This window comes from Pyxicephalus adspersus, chromosome 1 (assembly GCF_032062135.1).
Source record: "Pyxicephalus adspersus chromosome 1, UCB_Pads_2.0, whole genome shotgun sequence".
Lineage (NCBI taxonomy): Eukaryota > Metazoa > Chordata > Amphibia > Anura > Pyxicephalidae > Pyxicephalus > Pyxicephalus adspersus.
Genome location: NC_092858.1, coordinates 42559455 through 42567441, shown reverse-complemented (window position 1 = coordinate 42567441; position 7987 = coordinate 42559455).

The following is a 7987-nucleotide window of genomic DNA, read 5'->3' as shown; positions in this document are numbered from 1 at the left end:
AACTCTTACCTGCAATGTCAGTCCATTATTTAGCCTGTCTGACAATGCAGGTAAGAGTTTAATGAAGCTGCATGTGGAGCCCACTTAAAATACCATATTGCACTGCATGACCTTTGAGCTATGGTCAACGGGGTAATGGCTCTAATGTGGGCTTTGTTATGTGCCAGCCCCCTCACCCCATGACAGGGGGAATATAGAGCAGCCTTAGAGAAAGATAACAAACTTCATAGGAAGACATAACATCAGTTAGAAAACTGTATCTTTATTTTGATTGCTCATTCTTTGGGTAGCCAACCAGTCTGCTGAATCTTTTTTTATTTATTTTTTTATGCTGTCCATGCATTTTGTTTTGTGATCTATTTTGGGATCTGCCAGGAAAGATGTGGGGGGCACCATTTGCCTCTTCTTTCTGTACTAAACCAGACCGTATGACCACAGAATTAAAAGGACAGGGGTCCTTGCAAGAGGACAGTGACTATTTACACACATCCTGATACCCAAAAGGATATGAGAGTTTGTTGTGGAAGGGGGCTTATTGTGGAACCTGGAAGTCCTTTTTATCAAAGGGGTGACCTCCCAGAAGAATGGGTATCGGGGTATTAGTAAACCAGTCAATCAAAAACACTTGTACAGCAGTAAGGCATTTTTTCAAGCATGTCAGTAAAGGATTCGTGTATTTTCATTGTTGCCTTCTAAGCTGCAAGAAGAAAATTCCTTCCCACCACACATTATTTACATTGTCCCCCAGTAATATTACATTGTCCCCCATAGCAGAGAGTGCGGAGTCTGGCTTCCCATGCCTTTTTAACAGTAGCTTGGATTTTAGCCTAAAAAATAGTAGTAACAAAAATATTTTTATTGATTTTATTTTTTTATTTATTTTTTTATTTTTTATTGATTTTATTGAAAGAAAGATGGGGGACTGTATTTCCTATAACCATTTCTTAAAATAGCTAAGTAGCTATTGTAACAACAACAAATTCTTCTAATGCTTGGAAACCCATTACAACTAAATAAGTCTCAAGATAGTAATAGTCTAGCCATTCATTTTAGTTTCCGATTCTTCTTTTTTTGTGGATTATGGAAACCTCATAAAAACAATTGCTTGGTACTGACAAATTACAGTTCGGCATCATCTTTTGTACAGAGAAAAGCAATTACATTCATTATTCCCTGAAGTTATTTTCCAGAAAAGGTTATTTTGATATCATGTAGAAAATTCCATTCTCTCTTTTCTTTACACTAGCTCAGGATGAAATTTTATTTATTCCCCACCATTAACAATAGTTTGATTGGCCTATGGCAAGGTAAGATTTTTTTGTGTATGTAATGACATCTCTGGTGAACCTTTTATCACTCTGTGAAACAAGGAGAGTAGGGGTCAGTAGTATATAATGCAGAGTGCAGAGGTCAGTAACCAGTATGTTATGCAGAGTGTAGGTTTTAGAGGTCAGAAATATGTAACATAGCATGCAGGGGGTAAATGGTATTTAACATAAGATGCACTGTTCAGTACTCAAAAACATAGTAGGTAAGTAGTATAGAACATAGAGTTCAGGGTCCGTAGTATAAAACACAGAGTGAAGAGGACAGTAGGATGTATTGAAGAACTCAGAGATCAGTAAAATAGATTGCAGGGGTTAAGCAGTATTTAACTCAGGGTGCAGAGGTCAGTAGTCAGTTAGGAGTAGGTAAGTAGTATGCAACATAGAGTTCACGGTTCGTAGTATGAGCTTAGAGCTTAGTGGTATATAACATAAAGTAGGTAAGTATTGTAGCATGCAGGATTTATGTATTTATGTATGTATGTAACACAGAGTGCAGGGGTCAGTACTGTGTAATGCAGCATCCACGTACATACACCTATACACATTTATGCTCATCTATATATACATATACTGACAGACTTACATACATACACACACTTATAGATACAATATACATATACAATATACATATATTTATACATAAAGCACACACCAGTCTTCACTGTTTTCCTTCCAGCCTCTTCAGTTCCTAACCCCTGCACCTGTGTATATCCATGTGTGTCTGAACAGAAACAGGAGGGGCACAGTCTGACAAGCCATCTATTCCTCTGTACAGTTTCAGAATTTACAGTCCTTCCATTCTATTCTGGCTTGTTCCATCCTTCTGGACAAGGGAGGGAGTGTGTGTCCCTACTAATACACTTATATTAAAGGTCTGCCAACCCCAATTAAATCAGAAAATTTGAAAAAATGAGAAAAGACTGTTTTTTTTTTTTTTTGTGGATTATGGAAACCTCATAAAAACAATTGCTTGGTACTGACAAATTACAGTTCGGCATCATCTTTTGTACAGAGAAAAGCAATTACATTCATTATTCCCTGAAGTTATTTTCCAGAAAAGGTTATTTTGATATCATGTAGAAAATTCCATTCTCTCTTTTCTTTACACTAGCTCAGGATGAAATTTTATTTATTCCCCACCATTAACAATAGTTTGATTGGCCTATGGCAAGGTAAGATTTTTTTGTGTATGTAATGACATCTCTGGTGAACCTTTTATCACTCTGTGAAACAAGGAGAGTAGGGGTCAGTAGTATATAATGCAGAGTGCAGAGGTCAGTAACCAGTATGTTATGCAGAGTGTAGGTTTTTGAGGTCAGAAATATGTAACATAGCATGCAGGGGGTAAATGGTATTTAACATAAGATGCACTGTTCAGTACTCAAAAACATAGTAGGTAAGTAGTATAGAACATAGAGTTCAGGGTCCGTAGTATAAAACACAGAGTGAAGAGGACAGTAGGATGTATTGAAGATCTCAGAGCTCAGTAAAATAGATTGCAGGGGTTAAGCAGTATTTAACTCAGGGTGCAGAGGTCAGTAGTCAGTTAGGAGTAGGTAAGTAGTATGCAACATAGAGTTCACGGTTCGTAGTATGAGCTTAGAGCTTAGTGGTATATAACATAAAGTAGGTAAGTATTGTAGCATGCAGGATTTATGTATTTATGTATGTATGTAACACAGAGTGCAGGGGTCAGTACTGTGTAATGCAGCATCCACGTACATACACCTATACACATTTATGCTCATCTATATATACATATACTGACAGACTTACATACATACACACACTTATAGATACAATATACATATACAATATACATATATTTATACATAAAGCACACACCAGTCTTCACTGTTTTCCTTCCAGCCTCTTCAGTTCCTAACCCCTGCACCTGTGTATATCCATGTGTGTCTGAACAGAAACAGGAGGGGCACAGTCTGACAAGCCATCTATTCCTCTGTACAGTTTCAGAATTTACAGTCCTTCCATTCTATTCTGGCTTGTTCCATCCTTCTGGACAAGGGAGGGAGTGTGTGTCCCTACTAATACACTTATATTAAAGGTCTGCCAACCCCAATTAAATCAGAAAATTTGAAAAAATGAGAAAAGACTGTTTTTTTTTGTGGCAAAGGTCAAATAAGTGTATTGATACATACATACATACAAATAATCAGTGACAATATAAACAGTGGGTAATCAATGAGTCAATAAAACAAACGTAGTGTTCAGGCATCCCCTAAAGGAGGATTTTTAGGGGGTGTGCTTCTTGTGCCTAGACATATAGTTGTCTGAGTGAGTAAACAGATAGTATAAATATCAAAGAGTCTGTATCCCAACGCGTTTCACCAATTGGCTTCTTCAGGGGATGTATAGACCGCTTAAGAACAACTGTATACAGAGATCACATACCCCAAAGTACAGCCCTCGTCACTAGTACAAAAAGCAAATAAACACAAGTGAATCTACTTAGCAGGGCACAAAAAAAAAAATAAAAAAAAAATACTTACAAGGGTTCTAATTCATTACCACTTTGCCAACAATTATTTAAAAAAAAGTTAGGCAACAACCTATTGTATTGTGCATTTATTTGTCTTTCCTCTGGCTGCTTATGATCAGTGTAATATGTTTTAGGCACATGATGAAGGGCCTCTCGAACTGATAAAACTTGGCTGTTTTGTGTTGTGGTTCCTTTGTTTCAGCTTTGCAGCTAGCAGCAGCATGAAGGAAGCAGACTTTGTGTTTGATGTGTCCATATGTATACGGATATCCTACTAGTAATGCCTCTGGTTACCAAACACCAAAAACATAAAAACATTGAGAGCAGGATATTGATTCCCATGGGGAGAGCTATGTTAAATGCTCTCACTTCCTGCTCTGCTTCTCTCTCTGCCTCTGTATGTTGTTTATATCTGTCTTACCTCACTGTAATGTTCAGGTAGATGAGCAAGGAAGGAAAAATAAGAATTTTAGAAAGGTATAGTACATAATAGAGATACAATACATCTGCAGCTTTAATTACAATATTTCCTGGCGATTGTGCCATTAATATTATTGTGTTGGTATAGCAGTGTTTTTCAACCTTTTTAACATGGAGAACCCTAGAAATACCTTTGTTATGGTCTTAAGAAAACCCCTGCTATAATTACTATATCCACATCTCAAAATGTGGTGGTCTTTGAGAAGAATGCCTCTTACATTGCTGGCCAGTGGGAAGAATGTCACCCTTACAGATAGCCAAAAACATCATTGGTGTCACTCAAACATCTGATTTCTCAAGGAACTCCTAGCAACCTCGCTGGGAACCCTGGTAACACTAGTCATCCCTGTCACACAAGCTTCCAATAGAGACTATAAGTGGTTGGTTTAATATACATTATACAGAAATAAACCACTGTTGTCACCCTCAGAAAAAAAAATTGCCTTTAGAAAAAAGGAGTTTGCAGGCCCTTACAATGAAGTTTTTACTATGAGCAATTATCTATATCTATCTCTATCTATATCCCTAGGAAAAGGGGCATACCACCAGATTCCCACACTCTAAATACATAGCCACCTACAATATGTAAAAGCGATGTGCTTCAAACATTTTCTTCAATCTAAATAGTTTTATTGGATGTATATTAAATTCCTACTAGGAAAGTCACATAAATGAACTTTGTGCAAATGATGTTTGATTGAGTTGTTTACTGGCATGGCAAGAATATATAGTAACCCATCAGAAATCAAATATGAACTACAACTACAGGTAAAAAAAAAGTTTTACCCCTTTTCAATGCCACATCCCAAGACAATCAACAAAACAGACAATCAAAAAGTCCCTCTTGCCAACTATATTTTGTTTCCTCTTAATTAGTTCATCTTGCATTTTTAAAAGGATGGTACCAGAATACAAATAACTGTACAGAAATACAAAGTCAAATAACTCTGCTTTCAAAATTACCTTAAATTATGACCCTGTTCGTTTATATTAATATTAGGTTTTAAAACTTTGAGCATGGCATATGTGATTCAATAACATAGAAAGCACATTAGCCCACGCTCAAGCCTAACTGAATCTAAAGCCCTGTACAGACGTCCAATGGACATCAGATGATTGCCGCTAAACACGATCTTTCATGATCAAATTTTCGAAATTGGGGCACAAATATGAAAGGTAAATGGGCTGTATAGAATGGGATGTTTTGTGTCTCAAATCCACATATGCGTTCAAATGCAACTTCAGCGACTCATTGGGATCAATTTATAAAGCAGTGAATCTGACATTTATTGAAACACTGGTGATGACTCAATTACTATAATTAAAATCCATAGGCCTGGAAGATGGCAGATTCTCCACCAGGAGCTTTAACGGATGACAGATTCACTGCTTTCTAAATAATATAAAATAGTGCATCTGATGTCTCTAACAGTTTTTTTTTGTAGAATCAAAGTCACTAAATATTATGGGGTATAATTATAAAGCTCTGAATCTGACATTGACTGAAAAAATCTCTAATTTAGAATCTTTCAGGTCCATATATTTCATGAACAGTAATTGCTTATCCACCAGCAATGTTTTAATGAATATCAAATTTTTTGTTTTTAAAATATACCCCTATGTGTATGAGAATATAGTTTAAATGTTACATCAAATATTAAGAAAGAAAGAAACATTTGAAACCCCCACATTTTTGTTGAAATTTAAATATATATTCATATTTGCAATTTGATCACAGTAAATACTCTGACTCATTTATTTATTGATTTATAATTCTTTATTTAGTATCTGAGTGTACAATTTTAAGACTGCACACAGTTTCAGTGAAGCAAACCGACGCCACATTTTTTGCAATTAAAAATTAATATTGCAGTCTATGTAAGTTGATATGCTACTATTTGATATCCTACAGGTATTTGCACAACACACAACTGAATACATAGGCAGCTGCAAAGTGAAAAGAAAATGCTGCCCTTTATGTGAGAACTGCATACTCTACTTAATGGCATGAGCTCTCCTTGTATTAAATGTTTTTTTGTTAAAAAAGGTTTTCAGACAAGTAATAAAAAAAATTGTCAGCTCACTTTGTTAACTTATAACATCATCTGTGGTTAGTTAAAAGAGGGTTGGAAGTAAGTGTGGGAGGGGGGCTTTTTTTGTTGTTGGAGATAAGATTTAATCCTTTACCCCATCCTATTATAACTTGGATGTGTCACTAGGAGATTTAAATAGACTTAAGCTTCATACACATCTGATAGATGAATGACTGATCAATAACGACCACTGTGCACTCCTATGAAGGGGAGCACAGTGGGGTGTCGCTCACGCGTTCTTCCCCTTTCCCTCGTCATTGAACAGAACAGCACTTTGTGTACAGCACTCACTTGTTCATGTGTTACTGTAAACAATGATGAAAGATCATATCCAGCAACCATCTCATTTCTCTCTGATGTCTGTGCAAGGCTTAAGGATTGTGAGAAATGTCTGATAGCCAGTAAAATTTTGGGATATGTAATAATAATAATTATAATAAATAAAAACTATCCTGGACTCTGATAGCAAAACTGAGAGTGCTTTGCTATCAGAGCCAAGCAGTGGCTCATGTAAAGGGAAACAGTTCTCTAAAGCAGTGGTCGGCAACTTTTCCCACCTCATGGACCACTAAATCCACGGAATCCGGACCTTGCATGTGCAGGGAGCTGTGCGTCACTCAAAGAGGAAGAAGCATCCCCCATTGTAACGTCATGATGCCAGAACATGGCCACTCTCCCATCCCAGGATTAGACCTGCTAGCTAAACATCCTGGGGGGACAGTAGCAGAGGGCTGTGGATGCAACAAAAGTTGTGTCCACAGCCCTGCCCTACTGTCCCCCCAGGATGTTTAGCAAGGAGGCCTGAGCCTGTGATGGGATAGTGAGCGGGTAGTGAGCAGGTTGTGTCCATATGCGGGCAGAGCCACGGACCACCAGAATTTTCTCGCGGACCACCGGTGGTCTCTAGAGCAATGAATAACTGACTTGCTATAGAAAGAGTAATTTCTTGGCTTTTATTACCTGTACGTTCATGCTCCTTTGGTTTGACATTGTGAGGAAGCATGGGACATACCCTAATGTTATCAATTTGAATTTTTTAACATGCAATAAAACAAGTCCCTTAGCTTTTATTTAGCGGACTTTGATAGGTTTACTTGTTTTTTTTATATGCTCAAATGTCCTCCTTAAGGTTTTAATGTAAATGCTTTCATTTTCTTCACTTTAATTTTAGAACTACTTTAGAAAATAGACTTTACAGTTCTGTGTAAGTGTTCTGCATCATGATAAACACCAGCAGCCCCTCACTTGTCCATTCCTCATTTAGTTAATTCCTCCCTGGCTAAGCATATTAGAAATAGAGCCGAGGGCCTCTAAGTCCACGTGTTTCTTGGTGCTATTATAGAGTGGCTCAGGCACCGGCTTAACATAGCAATGTCTCCTGTCTCCTTTCTATACTGAGGAGGGAAAGAATCTCAGGAGGTCCCAGACCTGAGGGCATAGATGTCCTTAAATAACTTGTCACCGTACTATCACCCAGTCTGTCACCTATTTCACCCCTTCGTGATAGATACTGCCAGGCTCATCTCCCTGCTCTTAGAAGGAAGACATTTAGTCTTATTAAATGGTGCTTTGTCAGGCAAAAATGC